The 20,757-nt window shown below is 38.5% G+C and overlaps 1 protein-coding gene across 3 annotated transcripts in view; it reads left to right on the top strand.

Annotated features, from left to right (window-relative positions):
• Positions 1–20,757, top strand: part of CHCHD3 (coiled-coil-helix-coiled-coil-helix domain containing 3) — a 280,347-nt gene that overhangs the window by 116,395 nt on the left and 143,195 nt on the right. The window lies entirely within an intron of this gene.

Raw genomic sequence — 20,757 nt, 5'->3', positions numbered from 1 at the left:
TCGGTTAAGTGTCAGACTCTTGATTTTGGCTCAGGTCATGATCTCAGGGTTGTGAGATTGATCCCTGCATCTGATGTAGGGTTTGAACTCACCACCTGCGAGACCATGACTGGAGCCTAAGCAGATGCTCATGCTCAATCCACTGAGCCACCCATGCACCCCTAAAGATTCATCTTTTTAAATGCTTACTGTATTTTCCATTTATTTCCCACCTATTTCTTCAGCTCACTAAAAATCATTTGTTAATTTTCTAGTATGAGCATTGTATCTCTGCCTTGCCCATTTGAGGCATAATTTTTCTTTTCCAACTCCTCCCTGCCTTTCCATGTTATCTCTAGAATGTTCCCATCATTCTCTGTTATACATAGGTGACAGGAGAATGTATGGATGCTTCAAATTTTTTTTTAACTCCTTGAGGAAATCAGTATATTGTAAAGAAATTTGCTGAGTTCCAACCCTGAAGGCATCCATCAAAAAGAACAAGATCTAAATACCATCTTCTTTTTGGGGCTCCTGGGTGGCTCAGGCGGTTAAGTGTCTGACTTTGGCTCAGGTCACAATCTCGCGGTCCGTGAGTTCAAGCCCCGCGTCGGGCTCTGTGCTGACAGCTCGGAGCCTGGAGCCTGCTTCAGATTCTGTGTCTCCCTCTTTCTCAGCCCCATCCCTGCTCATGCTCTGTCTCTCTCTGTCTCAAAAATAAATAAACGTTAAAAAAAAAAATTAAATTCCATCCTCCTTTAGAATGCAGCATATTTTAACCATGTATCTCCATCTTGTAGATCACCATTTCCAAGATGTATGTATAGCTGTACATATGCTCTGCATGTATATTACACTGTTGCTTCCCCCACCCTCTCTTCCCCTCTCCTCTCTTTATATATACTTCATACACACACACACACACACACACACACACACACACACACACACACACAGTATTTTTTTTCTTCTGTGAGCCTTGGGAACATGTACACCAGGCCCGTGGAGTGACACAACAAAGGCAGGCTCATGAAGTAGTCAGGTTTTGTCTTTGTAAATGACATGGTACAAATGCATGTGGTGGATTAAAATATGTTCACCCTGACAGAAGTCTTTTACTTGAAGTGAAAAAGCCTGCCGTCACTTCCAGTCGCAGCAAAGGTTGCGGCAGTAAGGATAACTTGCCAAGCCGGCGAGTTTCTCCAGCTCTGTTCTGGAGGTGTGTTTGTTACTCGATTCTCAGCTTTGAGTTGGTTATAATTTTGTCTTGGCATGCGCTCTTTCCAGAATACATCAGTTTTCATGTTTCTTTGTTTTTTTCCTCAAGATTTATAAAGGGGTGGGTTTAGCTTTTTGTCTGGCAGGTAGCAAGGCCTCTTTGAGTTCCCCAGTCAATAATTGTAAAATAACTAGAAATTGATCCATGCCAGCTGTAAATCCATCCATGCATTTCTATTAATGTCTGTCATCCTAGAGAAGCTGCACAAAAGACATTTCTGTCCCCATGTCCCTGAAAATGGGACACAAGCAAGTAAAAGCCAACTGTGCACGAGGGAATGTTCTTATGGTGGCCACAGTCTGGTACAAGTCTTCTGGAGCTTTTCTTCTGCTTTGTATTGTGTAATTGCAGGAGGTTGAAAAGGTTTTGTCGTGTGAGCCTAACTTAATTGGGGGCTTAGAGCTTCATCCTGCATGTAGGTGGAGTAATGATGTGATTTGATGCTATTGCCAGGTTATATGTCTACAAAATATACTTTTCATTGACTTGGCATGGCCTTACCCTCTTCTCTGTTTCTCCCTCTTATTTCTCTCTCTCTCCAGATAGAAGCAAGGGAGGAAAGTGCGGGGGTGTTTACTTTGGCAAGACTACCGTTGATATGCACGTGTGATGCCTGGGAAAAAGGATGCTAGTTGATATCTGGGATAGGGGCACTCCTCCTCCTCTCCCAGCTGTCGTGATGAGGCGTTTGTCATATCGCCACCTTGTCAGTCTGGAGATCTTATAAAGCTTAAAGTTTCTAAGGATGGGGTGCTTTCATTTTAGGAGGTCTTTTCTGTAGTTAGAGACTGCAGTATAGTAGCTTAGAAATAAAGGAGGAATAGTTAGTTGTCTTATAATAAAGTTCAGAACATATTTTGAGTGACTGTAGAGTAAAACTTGCTTGTCACTGATGGAATACATTAACATGTCTAAAGAAAGAATGTGTCAATTTTTATTTTTCAGTCTTCAAAATAAAGTTTCAAAAGATCTTTAATATCATGGGACATGTTTACAATATGATATTTAATACCATACAAGTCCTCATGCTCTTTCTAATCTGTATCTGCGCAGACAGCTTGCTATAGGATATTTTCTTTTTGATTTTTTCTATTTTTAAAACACTTTTTGTGTTTATCTGATTCTCTGAATTGAATATGTGTTTATTATATACAGTTTTTTAAAAAAGATCTCTTCAGTCATTAATGAACTGCTTTTTTTTTAATGTTTATTTATTTTTGAGACAGAGAGACAGAGCATGAGTGGGGGAGGGGCAGAGAGAGTGGGAGACACAGAATCAGAAGCAGGTTCCAGGCTCCGAGACGTCAGCACAGAGCCCGACGTGGGGCTCGAACTCATGGACCGTGAGATTGTGACCTGAGCCGAAGTCGGATGCTTAACCGACTGAACCACCCAGGCTCCCCTAACGAATTGCTTTTGAAAGAGTTCTATAAATGGAAGGAAAGAGAAGACTCAAAAAGACAAGAAAAGCTGTGTCCTTCCCACCCCAGCCCTGGTCTGCATTTGTCTGGTGCTGGTGGATGCCTGCCTTTTGTGGAGATACATCGAGCAAGCTGTCATAGCATCATGCCAGCACACTTCCAGGTCATAAAGCTTTTCAGGTAACTTTCCAGTGTCCACATAGATGGCCTGCAGAAAGAGCATGCCTTGGCCAGAGGTCCCACACGTGTGTTCTTTTTGGCAGACGTAATTCTTACTTGAAAGCGATAATTTGGCCTTTTAGTTCATTTGTAAGTCTCTGTAAACTTCCGAGGCGGTCAGCAAACTGGATTTTGAAACGTGCAATAGTAAGTTCACCCAGGTAATTAATTCCTCACCTGGGGCCTTTGACAGGTATCCTGATGCCAGTCCTGTTAATAGCCCTTGTGCCATGTCCCTGAAGAAAGGAAATTGAGAGATGTGCTCGGCAAGGCATGCCCTGTGATGGGAGAGCCTCATCAATTCAGAGCTGCAGCCCACTGCACACTTTTGCCTAGAACCTGCTGTATGGCGCTCTGTCTCCTTCCTTCCCCCGGTCTTAGTGGCCAGTCAGCCTTGGTGCAGATAGAGGTGAAATTGTCTCGCACGATCACTGTACTTCTTGTTACAACTTAAACTATAGAAATCACCCTACCTAACCTCCTATTTGTGAAGAAAGAGGCCCAGGCCTCTTAGGGATAAAGTGACAGTGAGCTCAGTTTACACTATCTCTAGTTTTCCTGTCTGGGATGTTTTTCATCATCTTCAGTGGTGATTTCCAGGTAGGCTGTGAAGATTGCAGGCCAGAGAATAAGAAGGCCAGGATAGATCACTCTTCAACAGAGCTAGGGGAATGCACGTTTATCTTTGTATCACCTCTTCTGTCTCTCCTTTATTTTATTTATTTTTTGAAAATTTTTATTTATTTTGAGAGAGAGAGAGCAAGTGAGCATGTGCATGCAAGTCAGGGAGGGATAGAGTAAGAGAGAGAGAGAGAGAGAGAGAGAGAATCAGAATCCCTAGCATACTCCGAGCTGTCATTGCAGAACTCGATTGGGGCTCGATCTCACGAACTGTGAGATTATGACCTAAGCCAAAATCAAGAGCTAGATGCTTAACCACCTGAGCCACCCAGTAACCTCTGTCTCTCCTCCTTATGTGGTGGTTTTCTAAGTGGCCCATTTGCCTACCTCCTCATTTAAGAGACGTAAGTCTCTTAAATGACAAAGATGAATATAACTTCCTAGACTATGAAACAGGTACCTTATGCCCTAGTCACTCTTAAATAATGGGGGAAAGGTCCATATTATTTGTCGGTTATTCAAGGCCACCGTTAGAACGACTTTGGTAGTGAATAAATGTCACTGGCTTCTGTTTTACCTTGAACAGAGGCAGATATATGGTAATTGAATAATGATCATTGATAGACCTCATTCCATGATTATAACGACATTTTATTTTACTCATGTGGAATTTTTATAAAGCTCTTATAATTTAAAACATAACTTGCCTATCACAACCAATGCTCATGGGTTGATCAAGAGTGAACGTTTTCTTTATCTCATATGTAGATCTGTCTGTAGGTATGTGTGTTCCATCTGCATTTCTCTTTATTCAAGAATTATTTATTGAGAGCCTACTCTGTGCTCTGCACTGTAGTCTATATACTGGGGATATATCAAGACATACAAAAAGAGAAATCCCTTCCCTAATGGCCTTTACATGTTGGTAGGACTAATTGGTATATATCATGCTTAATGCTGAGGCCTGAAATACTTGCAGATTAGGGAAAGAGAGGAGTTAACCAAAAAGGAATAAAAATAGTGAACTCCGTATTTCATGCTGTAATTCGGCCTCTTGATCGTGTGTGCACGTGCGTGCCACCTTATATCTATGGAGTGTTTTGTCATTCAGGGAATTTTTACTTTTATGTTTGAGTTTGAACAACTTTGATAATTGGGTCAGATGACATTGTTTTTGAAAACATGTTTAAAAACTGCACCACACTTAAAATACCTAGAAATAAATTTAACCAAAAGAGGTGAAAGACCTGTACTCTGGAAACTAAAACATGGATGAAAGAAATTGAAGATGGCATAAACGGAAAGCCATTGCATGATCATGGATCAGAAGAACAAATATTGTTAAAATGTCTATACTACCCAAAGCAATCTACAGATTTAATGCAATCCCTGTGAAAATAACAACACAATTTTTCACAGAACTAGAGAAAACAACGCTAAAATTTGTATGGAACCACAAAAGTTGCTGAATAGCCAAAACAATCCTGAAAAAGAACAACAAAGCTGGAGGCATCACAATTCCAGACTTCAAGTTATATTACAAAGCTGTAGTCCTCAAAACAATATGGTACTGGCACAAAAATAGACACATAGATCAATGGAACAGAATAGAAAGCCCAGAAATCAAACCATGATTACATGGTCAATTAATCTTTAACAGAGGAGGTGAGAATATGCAATGAGAGGAAGACAGTCTCTTCAACAAATGGTGCTGGGAAAACTGGACAGCCATAGACAAAAGAATGAAACTGGACCACTTCCTTATAACCATACACAAAAATAAACTCAAAATGGATTACAGACCTAACTGTGAGACCTGAAACCATAAAATCCTGTATGAGAACACAGGCAGTAATTTCTCTGACATCATCTGTAACAACATCTGTCTAGATATATGTCTGTAACAACATCTGTCTAGATATATGTTTCCTGAGGCAAATAAACTATTGGGACTACATCAAAAAGCTTCTGCACAGCAGAACCAACAAAACTAAAACATAACTTACTGAATGGGGTAAGATATTTGCAAATGACTAATCTGATAAAGGGTGAGTATCCAAAATATATAATCAACTTATACCACTCAACACCAAAAAAAAAAAAAAAAAAAAATGCAAGTAAGAAATGGACTAAAGGCCTAAATAGACATTCTCCCAAGAAGACATCCAGATGGCCAACAGACACATGAAAAGATGCTTAACATTACTCATCATCAGGGAAATGCAAATCAAAACCACAATGAGATATCCCCTCACACCCGTCAGAATGGCTAAAATTAAGAATTCAAGAAACAAGTGTTGTTAAGGATGTGGAGAAAAAGAACCCTCATGCACTGTTGGTGGGAATGCAAACTGGTGCAGCCATTGTGGAAAACAGTATGGAGGTTCCTCAAAAAATTAAAAATAGAACTACCCTATAGTCCAGTAATCTCACTTCTGTATTTATTTATATATATGGTGGAATATTATTCAGCCACAAAAAGAATGATATTTTGCCATTTGTTATGACATGGATGGATCTAGAGAGTATAATGCTAGCAAAACAAGTTAGAGAAGACAAATACCATATGATTTCACTCATATGTGGAATTTAAGAAATAAAACAAAGGAAAAAGGTATAAACCAGAATGTTCAGGGCGGGGGAGGCAGACTGGAGACCCAGGGGAGTGTTGATGTGGCAGTCTGGAGGCAGAAATCCTTCTCCCTGGGGGATCTCATTCTTTGGTCTTAAGGGCTGCTTCTAGCCTTTTGGCCTTTCTGGGCAGGACTTCATGGACTGTTGAGAACTCTACCTGGTATGCAGTTGGGCCTGCAGGTGAAGGCTCCTCTTGTTTCTGAGCATGGCAGAGTCCCTATTTTGTTGAGATGCAAAAGGTGGCACAAGGGAGGGCTAAGGTGACATCATGTTGGCACTGTCATTTGCTTTCACCTTTCAGCCATTTCTCAGTAATGTGTCCCTGGATGTTGCCTCACGATAACCTCTGACCCTGTCTCCACAGAGGTATGGGTTCTCTAGGCCCCGCAGTCTCCTGTATGTTCTCCTAAACTACAGGGCCAGCCAAAAGTGCTAGGGTGTAGCCAGAGCTGTGTAATATGGCAGGGTAACGTGATGGTGCGTGCCCCACTTCATTCAGTTGAATCGCAACACGTAATTATTAACCGGTAGGTGTTGTATACCTCCTCTGTGTAGGTGCTGTGTCCGGAGCTGGAGGAGCACAGATTGAGCAGGATCCTTGCTCTCAGGACACTTAGAGTAGCCATAATATGGACTGCCATTTACAAAATAAGGTAGTTCAACTAGTAAGTGGTTCAGAAGCAGCAGATGTGCCTTGCTTCTTGTATCGTACTCAGGCTGGTCCTTCTGCCTGCAATGTTGTCCTCTGCTTTTCCGCCTATCTCTGAGTCCCCTCGTTTAAATTTTGCCTTTCATTTCAAAGTACAGCATAAATACCTCTTTTATAAAGCCTTCCTGATTTCCTAATTCAGAAATGATTCACAGTCTTTCTGTATTTCTAAAACCTTTTGTTCATAGCTCTTTTATTAATAGGGCCACCCTATAATTTATCATCTAAACAGGGAAAGCGGAAGGAGGCACTATTAATTAATTATATGAGGACAGTACACTTGAACTGGGACATCCCAGGGAAACCAGAACATGTGGTCTCCCTACTCATAACCTTTACTCCCTGTTGGAGTAAAGTATGGTCTGGTCAAGTGTGTGTTCATCTCTCATTTTAGAATGTCAGTTCCATTGTAGAGGTGGGAAGGGCAGATGAGAACCCTGCCCTTTATGCTTGCATTTTCACACAGAGTTTTACACTCAGTAGGAGCCCACTTATGCTCACTGAATGGAGTTTCTCCTATCCACAATAGGTATCAGTAGCTGAGCAGCCCTGTTGCAACCTTCCAGCCGGCTAGCTAGCTATCAGAAGGAAATCAATCTGAATAGGCAGAGTTGGGCCAGGGAGAGTCAGCCGTGATGGGGCTCCTTTGGGTCGTTCAGTAGTCCAAATCTTGGTATAATGGCAATTCATGCCCATTCTGGGCTGCTATGGTCAGCGAGATGACTGTTCTGTTAGGTGGAGGATGACCATGGGTGATGCTCCTTGCTGCATTCATCTAAGAGGACATGGGAACCTAGCTGGGGGAGGGGGGGGCACTACCCCTGAGGCCAGTAGGTGACAGGGCCCTGTTCCTACATGCTGTGGTTGGTATCTTTAGAGTCTCCATTAAACTTGAACACCTCCTGGCAATATATTAAACTCAAAGCACTTGAGAAGGTTATAATCACTTAGTAAGTTTGCTAAAAGTTACGTAGAGTAGAAGACTCTATAAGGTTCTTTTATAGACTAGGTGTCACTGACAGATGTCCTTGATGAAGGGTCCAGATGACATTAATTCATGGGCTTTTACATATAAATGAAGCACTTGCTATTTAAACAGTCCTTTTCACTGGGTAGACTATGTAGCTATTGGTATTATTAATTCAGGTATTGAATAATATTGAATTTATTACCATGTGGTTCTAGAATAAGTAAATAATGGACACATTGACTTCTACTTTATAGATGACCGTAAGTTAACACCTCTTTAGAACACTTCAAAGGTCTTTAGGTGCAGTATTTTATTGCCACCTCCCTGGTTATCATTATTCTTGAATGCCAGGGGGCAACTCCCATGAAAAGGGAGACACTTAGAATCTTTCTGCAGGTAATGAGCATTTGGTTTTACTACAGTCTATAATTTGGACTTCAATGGCAAATCGTTAATACAGACTTGAGCTTGGGGTGTCATAACACCTTTTGTCAAGCACCTTTGCTCAGCAAACACTATATGGTGTGAGCTAATTGTAGTCTGTCTCTGTTAAAGTGAACTTCTCATCCATCCATTTAGGGCTGTCTTGAGTGCTTTCCTTTTCTGTAGTTAAAAATCTCTCAGGCTTGGTATTACCTTCCTGGACAGGATTGTTTATTGTTTAATTCTTTACTACATTTTCTGCCCTTCACTTAACTCTTATAAAATCTGTAGCTTACTTTTAAAGCTGTGAATTTTGTTCCGACCTCTTTTTCTCTACCAAGTGTGTGTGGAGGTACAGTAGAAAGGGCTGTGACTCTAGGATTCCCAAGCCTGGCTGGTCACTCATGTCCCCTGTCAAGCTAGTAAAAAACATAAATGCCTGAGTGGACTGGTAGTTACAGGGTGGGACCTGGGCAAGTGCATTTTTAAAACACAGGATTTTATTTTATTTTATTTTATTTTATTTTATTTATTTTATTTTATTTTTTTAAAAAATAAATTTTTAAAATATGAAATTAAATATGAAATTTATTGTCAAATTGGTTTCCATACAACACCCAGTGCTCATCCCAAAAGGTGCCCTCCTCAGTACTCATCACCCACCCTCCCCTCCCTCCCACCCCCCATCAACCCTCAGTTTGTTCTCAGTATTTATTTATTTATTTATTTATTTAATTTTTTTTCTATATATGAAATTTATTGTCAAATTGGTTTCCATACAACACCCAGTGCTCATCCCAAAAGGTGCCCTCCTCAATACCCATCACCCACCCTCCCCTCCCTCCCACCCCCCATCAACCCTCAGTTTGTTCTCAGTTTTTTAAGAGTCTCTTATGTTTTGGCTCCCTCCCTTTTTTTTTTTTTTTTTCCTTCCCCTCCCTCATGGTCTTCTGTTAAGTTTCTCAGGATCCACATAAGAGTGAAAACATACGGTATCTGTCTTTCTCTGTATGACTTATTTCGCTTAGCATCACACTCTCCAGTTCCAGCCACATTGCTACAAAAGGCCATATTTCATTCTTTCTCATTGCCACGTAGTACTCCATTGTGTATATAAACTACAATTTCTTTATCCATTCATCGGTTGATAGACATTTAGGCTCTTTCCATAATTTGGCTATTGTTGAAAGTGCTGCTATAAACATTGGGGTACAAGTGCCCCTATGCATCAGCACTCCTGTATCCCTTGGGTAAATTCCTAGCAGTGCTATTGCTGGTTCATAGGGTAGGTCTATTTTTAATTTTTTGAGGAACCTCCACACTGTTTTCCAGAGCAGTTGCACCAGTTTGCATTCCCACCAGCAGTGCAAGCAGGTTCCCGTTTCTCCACATCCTCGCCAGCATCTATAGTCTCCTGATTTGTTCATTTTAGCCACTCTGACTGGCGTGAGGTGGTACCTGAGTGTGGTTTTGATTTGTATTTCCCTGATGAGGAGCGACGTCGAGCATCTTTTCATGTGCCCGTTGGCCATCCGGATGTCTTCTTTAGAGAAGGGTCTATTCCTGTGTTCTGCCCATTTCTTCATTGGATTATTTGTTTTTCGAGTGTGGAGTTTGGTGAGCTCTTTATAGATTTTGGGTACTAGCCCTTTGTCCGATATGTCATTTGCAAATATCTTTTCCCAGTCCGTTGGTTGCCTTTTAGTTTTGTTGATTGTTTCCTTGGCAGTGCAGAAGCTTTTTATCTTCACGAGGTCTAAAACACAGGATTTTATGTCCAACCTTCTTTGTGAACAACTGATGGAGGTGAGAGAAACGAGGCCCTCTCCTCCTCTTGTTGGTACCTGGCAGCCCTGTGGTCGGATAGCCTTTTGTGTCAGCTGAACAAGGCTGTTCGTTGGGTGCGCCAAGGCGTGGGCGCCCATATCCGTTTTCAAGCGTCTTCCATGTAATGTGACTGTAACAACTATCTGAAACATGTTGTACAGTAGTGATAGTCTTCATATTTTTGTAGAGATTTAAAGAAACTGTCCCCACCCATCCTACCTCTCGTCCCTCCCCGCTTCACATCACTTCTTTCGTATTTGGTCTTTGAGAAAAGAGTACTGGCCTTAAAGACTGAAGACCTGACCTCTGGGCGCTTCAGCTAATGAGCCTGAGATACACTGAGTCAGTCCCCTTGCTTGTAGCTGCGCTTCAGTTTCCTCTCTTCCAAAAGCAGCATGGTATTTTCTTTATAGCCTTCTTGGTAGGATCCAGTGAGCTAACATGCATGCATTCACTTTGTAAAAACGCACTGGTCTACTTCTTGATTCCCACAGTAGCTGGGTCAGTGTTTCTTCTCAAAATGGGTGATCGACAAATATTCTTAACAGGTTGTAACGGAAAGTTCTCTGAATAACGATGTGTCGTTTCCACTCCTCCTCCTTAATTCTTCTCTTCTCCCCCCGCCCCCCGCACCTCCCTGTGAGGCTTGCAATTCCACACCTTGATTCACTCCTAGGAAATAGGATACGTTTTGCCTGCAGTGGGTGTCTAGTGTTGGAGACTCACCAGTTAGTAAGCACATGGAACTTTCTCCTTGGCCTTTTTAATGGTTTAATTCCAATCACGTTGTTAAAGCAATATTTCATTACTTCTGATTTTCCTAATTATCATGCAGACAAACAGTGGGGATCATGACATTAGAATAAGTGAGTGGCTTATGATTTTTGCCTCAGAAAGAGAAACTCTTGCTGTTTTTCTCCCCCCTTGAGCAACGCAGCAGTAATAAATGAGCAAGTCCAGAGTACTTTATGATAGATAGTTAATGGTGCTGTGCCTCAGCCAACAGGCCTGTTTCCACAGCATCTGTCACAATTCAGAGTCATTAGCATACCTTTAATGGTTTCTTTTCAAAATAATTTCTACTAGGGCATTTAGAATGCATCAAGGAAAAATATTGAGTTGTAGAGATGAGGAATTTTAAATGTAGACAAATGGTTTTCATTCTCTCAAATGTAATTTTGATAAAATGGAGAAACCACATAGCAACATATTATACAGTGTAACACAATTGACAGCACTTAATGTACTATCTGGGAATTATTTTTTCAGACATTGGAAAATAATTAACAAAACAAATTTTTAAATAAAAATCTAAACTTAAAAAATTGTGGGGTTTCTTAGCCCCCTTACTGCCACCCTAGGCTTTCTGATCTGTGTTTGGATGGTCCTTTGGTTGTCTTTCACATTCTGTTTTATGATCAATCATGGAATCAATGTTTTTCTCATCTTATAAGATGAGAAATGTTTTGTTGGTTGTATGTCATTTTTACATAATACTGGTAAATATTAGCCTTGTTATTTATTTAGTTGTGAGGGGGAAATCTTCAGAGCAGCAAATTAAGCCATCTTTTTCCTGAAATGCCAAGTGCAGGTGAGAGGAGATCTTTATTAGATTTTTAAATATGAATGCATTTACAGTGACGTGTTTTTTTTTTTAAACAAATGACTTTCTTTACTTTTTAAAAATGAAAGCCAGTGTGTATTTTAGCATGTACACATAGCTATTTGAATAATAGTTCCTTATATTTGCAAAGGATCATTTTTTGGATCCATTTATAAAATGTTTTTTCCATACTTAATGTCTACAACAGCACCGTGAAGTAGACTGGGCACCTGTTACCTATTTCTCAAAGCAAAATTGAGACCCTCCAGGAGGAACTCAGATACGGCCATGTTTGTGCAGGTGACAATTGGAAGGGCTGGGGCTTCTGAGTTGGATCTGTCTTTTTTTTTTTTTGTTTGTTTTTTTGTTTTTTTGTTTTTTGTTTTTTTTTTATTTTTGGGACAGAGAGAGACAGAGCATGAACGGGGGAGGGGCAGAGAGAGAGGGAGACACAGAATCGGAAACAGGCTCCAGGCTCCGAGCCATCAGCCCAGAGCCTGACGCGGGGCTCGAACTCACGGACCGCGAGATCGTGACCTGGCTGAAGTCGGACGCTTAACCGACTGCGCCACCCAGGCGCCCCTGGATCTGTCTTTTAAGTCCTTTTATTGAATATTGTTTGAATTCTTCTCTGCCTCCTCTGGGGTGATTTTTGTAGTCTTACCTATACTGAAATCTTACACCTTTTTGGGGAGACCATGTTGTTTCTGTATCCTTTTCTTGGTCCTTCAGAATCAAAGAATTTGATTTTCAAAGGTCTTAAGACTTATTTGAATTACTCTAAGATATGAGTTCTTAAAAATTTATTTGAAATATTGATACTTTTTGAGGTCATTTGTACATTGTTCTAGATTTGTTTTTTTTTTTTTTTAAATGAGACTACTTAAAATTTAAAGCCATTTGACTGAATTGGGAAAAGGTATTATCCATTTCTGGAGGATATCACATACATTTTTACATTCTGCAACAATTACTGTTAACACTACTTAGGCAAATAAGTATAGGCTTACTAAAATATGGAACTTGCAATTTTAAATTTTATATTAGTGTATGTTTATGGTTAGTCTTTATCCATAGGGTCTAAGAAAGCACATTTTCACGTTCCATACAATGGGACAGTGTCAGGGGCAGAGGGGAAGTAGGGATATATCCCTTCTCGACTAGGATGAGTCCCGCAAGGTACAGATACTACTTTGGTCAGAACTTACTTACTAGTCCCCATCCAGCATCAAAGGAAGCTAGGAAATACCCCCTCTCCCTATGTGCCAATCCCCCATGATAATGAGCCGAGCTAAACATCAGAGGCCCAACTATCGATAAAGGTGAGATGGATATTATGAGGAGTTCTCAGTCTGCCAAAATTACAAGGTCTTCAAGACTGATACTTGCTTGAGCTTTCTGATGTGAAGCCAATTTAAAAAGTATTTAGGTATTTAACATTCCTTGACAACTCCTTTGCGATTATAAATCATATTGACTTTTTGATTACATATATTCTTTTGAAAACACCAAATACTATTATTTTCCTAGATATTATAGTGATAAAAAGTTGTCAGTAAAATTTAGATTCTTTAAAGAAATTTTGAAAAGGGGTGATGGACGAAATGGAATTCTAATCACTTGATTTCAACTCATTTCTCTTTCATTTGAGTCTTTGAAGGGAAAAGTGAAAAGCAACATTATTCTTGAAAAATTCTCTCTCAGCATCTAAGCAGCCGTTTTTAATTACAGAAAATGTCTTCAAAATTTGTTTTGCCATTTTAAAGTTTTAGCTGTGAGAAAGTCAATTGTCAGTTGTGAAATGGAGGAAAAAAATCTTGAAGTAAAAAAGCCACTTATGCATTATGTTGAGTAGACGTATGTTATTTGAACATTAGTGACTGATTTCCCATAGAAAATTTTTCTTCTTGAATTTGGTATCATTGTTGGTCATGTAAATACAGAAGAGTCTCCACTGTCAACCAATTCATGCCTGTAGAAGTATGACTGGCATGTAATGAGAATTGTTTAAAAATAAACTGAAATCGCACAGTAAGTGTTCTTCCTTCTACAGAGCCTCCCTGAAGCTGTTGTGTTGATTCTGTTAGAACTGCCCTGCTCAAAGTCTTGCCCCATCCTCCCCTGCCCTGCCCCGCCACCTTCTTTCTTTTCTTCCTTTTTTTCCCTTCTTCCAAGAATTGCTTTTAAAAGCACATCCTTTGAATATCCTCCAAAGTGATAAATCTTCATCAGCTGAGAATAGATTTGATATTTTGGGAACAGGCTGAAGTCATTTAGAATCAAGGCTATTGGGTGATAGAACTGTAATAATATTTTCAATTCGATACAAGGAGTAACTGTAAAGTAATTAGACCAATTTTCTTGAGTTTTTGGAAGGCTAGGAAGGAAGTTCCAAAATAGGATCTCTCAGCCTGATGTGTATGTTTGTTTAAAATATTAGTTTTATTATTTGATAATGACATTACAAAATTTGTGTATTTATTTATCCTCTTACCTTTGGATTTGCCCCTATGTCTTTTTCCTAAGGGCTGTGTTTTGTGACTGTTTGGGGGATCACTGTCACAGTTTTATTTTATGATGATAGTCCTTTTGGAGTTTTTACTGATCATCTGTATGTCATATTTGAAATATAGTAATTAAACTGACACACACCAGAGGAAATCAAACTTTACTCAATGTTTAATTATATAAATTGGGTACCTGATAGATTTTTTTCTTTTACAGTTTAACATTTGAAAATTGGCCGTCAGGTTTTTGTGCTTATCTTAAACATAATCATCATGTAGTTCCATATTATCAAATGCAATGATATTATTTTAACACCGTCAAATAAATGATATACTTAGTGCACTATCAATTTACTTTGCTTGGAAAATACAACTTTCAAAAATAAATTGAAGTGCTCAGCAGTTACACTAAACATTTGAGTCTTTCTGTATCTACTAAATGTAAAACTTAATGGTCTTTATTTAAACTTAAAACTATGGTTCTCATTTCCCTATTTCTTTTGAACTTGATATCTCAAGTTTTTAAGGCTCTAATTTTAGAAACTTTTGCATTCTTTTAAAATTTTTTTAATATTTATTTTTATTTTTGAGGGACTCAGAGTGCGAGTGGGGGAGGGGCAGAGAGAGAGGGAGACACAGAATCCGAAGCAGGCTCCAGGCTCTGAGCTGTAAGCACAGAGACTAACATGGGGCTCGAACTCATCATGACCTGAGCTGAAGTTTAGATGCTCAACTGACTGAGCCACCCAGGCGCCCAAAACTATTTTGCATTCTTAATGCCATCAGAGATTTTTCGTTTGTTTTTCTTTTCTTTCCCTGAACTTCTTGTGTAAAGTTTTAAAATAAAGTGAAAATACTATTGAATTTGCTTTGGTAAGGAAACAGGAAGGAAAATAAATTAGTACAAAAGCCAAATAGGCGTGCTTAGATATTGAGATAACGTACCCTTTGTTTCTGGTTATTTGTGCTACATGGTTTGTTTCATTTAATTTTTGATTAATAAAATTATGCCTTCAACTATGATACTACATAATAAATTTAAAGCACTAATAGTAGTGAAGTAAGAAAGTTATTTTATTAAGTTATTTTTTGTCAGCTTGTGTTAAAACATTAATTTTATATAAAAAACAACAGTGTTCATTAGATTTTCTAGTATTTTAATAGAGTGGTCTATCTTATAAATACTCAGTAGCTCATGTCTCAAGAATGGGTAAAAGTGGTGAATGCTGATTCATGTACATTCTTTTGTAGAATAGACAACTGATAAAACATAGCTTGGTAAAAGTTTTAAGATGGTGGTATAAAGGTTATTGTGGATTTGAACATTAAAAAACAAAAGAACATACAATTCAGACATTTCTTCTCATTAAAGACATTATCTAAACAGATTATAATGTTAATTTGTTCATTTATTCACTCATCCATTTATACAATAAAATATATGTATCAGGCTATAAGCACACTAATACGAGAGATAAGTTTGCACTGAAATAGAATCCTATCACTTTTATTTATTAAAAAAAATTTTTTTAATGGTTATTTATTTTTGAGAGAGACAGAGACAGAAAGAGAGGCAGAGTGCCAGCAGGGGACGGGCAGAGAGAGAGGGAGACACAGAATCTGAAGCAGGCTCCAGGCTCTGAGCTATCAGCACAGAGACTGACGCGGGGCTTGAACTCCTGAGCAGTTAGATCATGACCTGAGCCAAAGTCAGATGCTCAACCGACTGAGTCACCCAGGCACCCCAGAATCCTCTCACTTTAGACCTTAGCTTGATATATACAAATTTTTACTCTGCCTGTATATTTATAAAATTAGAATATGGAATCAGTCATTAAATTCTTGGAGTTAATTCTGACCTGTTGGAATAAATTTAGCCTTTGGCATTTCCAACAGAGTGAAGCCTTAAATGACATGAAAGTCCAGTATGAACTCAGCCTCTCAGCCAAACTGACCAAGGTCACAAGAAGAGTTTTAAGTGATGTTCCAATCATAAGGCTCTAAAATGGGCTGATTTTTATTCCAAAAAACATTTAATGAGTGGCTACCCTGTTCCAGGCCCTCTTTGGTGCTGATTTTCAACAAATCAGGTACATTCCAAAAATATTGAGATACTCTTGAATTTCTCATTGTTTTCTTTCCCCAAAAAAAGGCCAACCAAAGTTTTTAGTCAAATTATTCTCCTATGGGTAACTGAACATATCTTATCAAGACCAAATATAGTAATCATCAGTATAAACTTATCAGTGTTGGATGTAATACCTATTTTTACCCATTTTATAATTCCTGGTGGCTCTTTGGATAGTGGGTGTATACAGATGGTTCTGTTTATCATTTTCCATAAAAATGTTTATGTGACCTTTGTAAGTCTGCCCTCTGAAGATTATGCATCATAGAATCTCCTGTGCTTATTAGTATAGTTGCTGACTGGCATAGATTGTGGTTTCAAATTTTTTTTTTTTAAATTTTTTTTTTCAACGTTTTTTATTTATTTTTCAGACAGAGAGAGACAGAGCATGAACGGGGGAGGGGCAGAGAGAGAGGGAGACACAGAGTCGGAAACAGGCTCCAGGCTCCAGGCTCCGAGCCATCAGCCCAGAGCCTGACGCGGGGCTCGAACTCACGGACCGCGAGATCGTGACCTGGCTGAAGTCGGACGCTTAACCGACTGCGCCACCCAGGCGCCCCTGTGGTTTCAAATTTAATTCAGAAGATATTGTGAGCACTTTTTGTGTGCCTACTGTCAGTGGTCTACATTTTAGTGCATCTTCAGTAGTTATCTAAACAGCTTAATTTTTCTTTTTGAAAGTTCTTTTAAAACAAATTTTATTAATGCAGCTTGAATTTACATCTTTGAGTGTTAGACGAATGATTGTTTACTCTTCATGTTAACATTATGTGTCCAGCTTGCTCTTGCATGTTTTCTTTCAGTCTCTTCCCTTTTCTTCATTTACATCACGTTTAAAGAAAAGAAGTTTGAGGTCATTTACTAATGTGTATTATTTTAACTTTCAGTAAAATACAGGAATTCATTTAGGGGCTTGACAACCCCTTTGGGGTGTGTGTGTGTGTGTGTGTGTGTGTGTGTGTGTGTGTCTGTGTGTGTGTTTGCGTTTGTGTAGAGACAGATGTGTATGTGTGTGTTAATATACACACAGTATTGAAGAAATTTAATCTACTGTGTTATATTCCTTTGACACAAAATATAGAGTTCTGGAATACCATGCCTTATTTGAAAAGTGTTATTTCAGGTTAATTTTACATTATTGTGCATATTTAATTAATTCCTTTTAGTTTGAGGCAACAGTGTATGCTCTTAAGATGAGCCTTTTTAAAAATTGATTTTGAAAGAAACCCCTAAAATCCAAGATGCCATTGTGATTCCTAATGGTGATTTAAAAGAAGCATTCCCATTAAAGTCAGGAGCAGCATAGGATGTCCATTATTTATTTTGTTCTGGAAGTACTAACCAGTACTGTTAGGTAAGAGCAAAAAATGGAAGAGAAAACATAGAGGAAGTAAAATGTCCCTTATTTGCAGGCTTTGTACCTAGAAAACCAAGGAAATCAACTGACAAATTTTCGTAAGCTAAGAGAATTAAGTTACAGGAACTGTCTATAAAGTTAATGAAGAAATTCTCTGTCTTGATAAGGAGTGAGTTCAACAAAAGAAAGTTTAGAGTAGGCTTCCATTTTGGAAGACAATTATGTAATATATAGATGATTACATCAACATAAAACAAAACCAAATGTTTATTGTAAAAAATTTGTACTGATGATATTGAAAAAGCAAGATATCCATACCCTACCACTCCTGAAGACTAACTACTGTTCATATTTTATGTATGGTTCCTGTTTTTTGCCATTATATATGTAGACATACATATGCATACATACACACACAAACTTTTGGGGAGTGTGCATGTGGGGCAGGAGGGTACAGGTTAGGGCTCATATTGTATTACTATTTTAAAATCTTTTAATACAGAAATAGGTTGTGCATATTTTTTCTCATTATTACTTTTCTGTGGGAGTCTTTTCATGGATGTATAGTTTGGATATTTGACCATTTCCTTATTTTTGGATGTTGTTCCTGTTTTATTAAATTTTATCAACAAAGATAGGAGAATGTACCTGTGGGCTAAATCTTTGCAGATATCCATGATGTATTTTCTGTTTTTTTGATAAATTTCTAGAAGCAAATTTGTTGGGTCAAAGGGTATATTTGAATGTTTTTGTTTTTATACACACACTGCTAATTTGAATTGCCCGTTCATAACCTTTTTACAGGATTTACAAATATTTTTATGTTTATGGGGTGCCTGGGTGGCTCAGTCGGTTAAGTGTCTGATTCAGCTCAGGTCATGATCTCACAGTTTGGGAGTTTGAACCCTGCTTCCAGCTCTGTGCTGACAGCTCAGAGCCTGGAGCCTGCTTTGGATTCTGGGTCTCCCTCTCTCTGCTCCCCCCCCCCCCCCTCAAAATAGTAAACATTAAAAAAAATTTGTTTCAGTTTTTAGAAAGTCAAATCTATCACTTTTTATAGTGAGTATATGCTTAGAAAGGTTTGTCCGTCTGTAAGATTTAATTAGTTTTATTTTATTTTTTACTTTGTTCTGAGTTTTTTACAGTGAAATTTTTACTCATTCTTGTATTTATTTTGGCATATGGTATGAAGTTTTTCTAGACAGTTTTGCCAGTAGCAGTTTTTAAAATAAATAATGTATCCATTCTCCTCAGAGATATCTTGGCTATTTCATACCCAAGTTCTAATGTAGAATTAAGGCTGTTTCTGGTGTTGAATTCTGTTTGTTTGCTATATTTGCCAATTCTTGAACTAATATCACATTATCTAAATTATTGTAGATTTACACTGTAAAAAATTTATCAAGGCAATTCCCTAGTCATGGCCATTAATTTTTAAAATTTCTTTATTGATACAATTCATCTCTTCTTCACAATGAATGTTAGTCTCTTTTCATTAAGTATTTTCATACTTGAGACCCTTGGTTATTCTTTGTGCCTTGAAATACCTTCATGTAGTATTTGGAATGTATATGTAAATAGAAATTTTTGTGCTCCTAATATTACTTTAGATATTTGGTAGTTTATTCTTTAAGGATCTATTCATGCTTATTCCTTATCCTTTCTCTTTTCTTCTCTTATTGTTTGCTAGAGTCTCTTCTCGCTATTTGCTACTAAACCGTTTATCACTCTTGCATGTCTGGAAGTTTTGTGACCCTTGCAGCCAATCAGATGCCTGGCAGTAGACATCATACGTAATGTGGGTTTTGTTATTAATAAATAACATCAGTTTGTTATTTATTGAGGTTCACCTGTGAACTTCATTTAGCTAACTCTTCCTGTTGTCATTATGAACAAAGAGAAGTACTTGTTTGCTTTTTCAGAGGACATTTGTGTGATGTGTTTTGCTCTCTTCATGTTTTATGGATGTTGTCGTACAGCACTTTCAAGTCTGTAATACTAGTCTGGATCCCATCATATCATTTTTAGCTCTTCAATGTATTTCATATAGATATCTTCTTTTAATATTAAAAGCACACAGGAGAAACTGTCTGAAAATTCTTCTGATGTATAAAGCCACAGGATTCAACGATGTGAAATTATAGTGGGTTCTTTAGTATCTTCAGAGAATTGCAATTATTAACACCGAGAGTGATTTTCTTTCTTGTAGTTGTTAGAGAACAATTTAGAAAATTGATGCTTCTGTCAAAAGTCTGGATGAGTAGGATACAGGCTCAGTCTGGATATGGCAACATTAAGAACCCCACTAACTGTAAAAAAGAGAGTCTACTTTATACTCCATTAAACTGTTATACATCATAAATAAATTATTTCAACACTTGTTCTCATCTTTATCAAGGACGATAAACAAGTCACTGTAAGGATTTTTTTAATGAATGTAATAGTGTTCCCCTCTTCTGCCTTGTGTGACTTTCTGCCTTCCCTTCTCCAAGCATCTCTTGACCTCATTAGAAACAAGTGTGTGCCTCCTGGATGGTCCCTGTCAACAAATATAGGCCTAGAATTGTTATGGGGGTGACACTGGAGGAGGTCAGATGACTCAGGGTGACTTGCTCCCGAGCTCTTCTCATTAAATAAATGATTTCGGCCACTATCCGGTGTCCCTGAATCTGTTTCCTCATCTTTCAAATGACCATAGTTACTTCAGAGGTTTGTTCTGGAAGTTCATAGAGATGAGACATGTGCTCTGTAACCTCATCAGTGTAGTCCTGTTACGTTTCTGTAGATAACGATTCCCGTAGTTGTGTTTGGCAGTGTTAACAAGGATTGGGAGATCTATATTGAGATTCCACAGTTGGACATGGGAATCCAAGTGCTGTTGTTAGTGCTTTCCCACGTTGCCCTGTTGTCTTCATAAACACCTCATGCTCCCTGACTAGATCCCTGCCCTGTCTGACCATCCATCTATCCCAGCGGTTTGCCAGAAACGCAATCAGAAAAAGTAGAGGAGGTGATGCCATTAAGGGGAACAGGATTGAATTCCTAATTTTTGGTGTCCCCAGCAATGTGGAGAACCCGGC

The sequence above is a fragment of the Panthera leo genome, chromosome A2, assembly GCF_018350215.1.
Source record: "Panthera leo isolate Ple1 chromosome A2, P.leo_Ple1_pat1.1, whole genome shotgun sequence".
Classification (NCBI taxonomy): domain Eukaryota; kingdom Metazoa; phylum Chordata; class Mammalia; order Carnivora; family Felidae; genus Panthera; species Panthera leo.
This window is presented reverse-complemented; position numbering and strand designations above follow the sequence as displayed.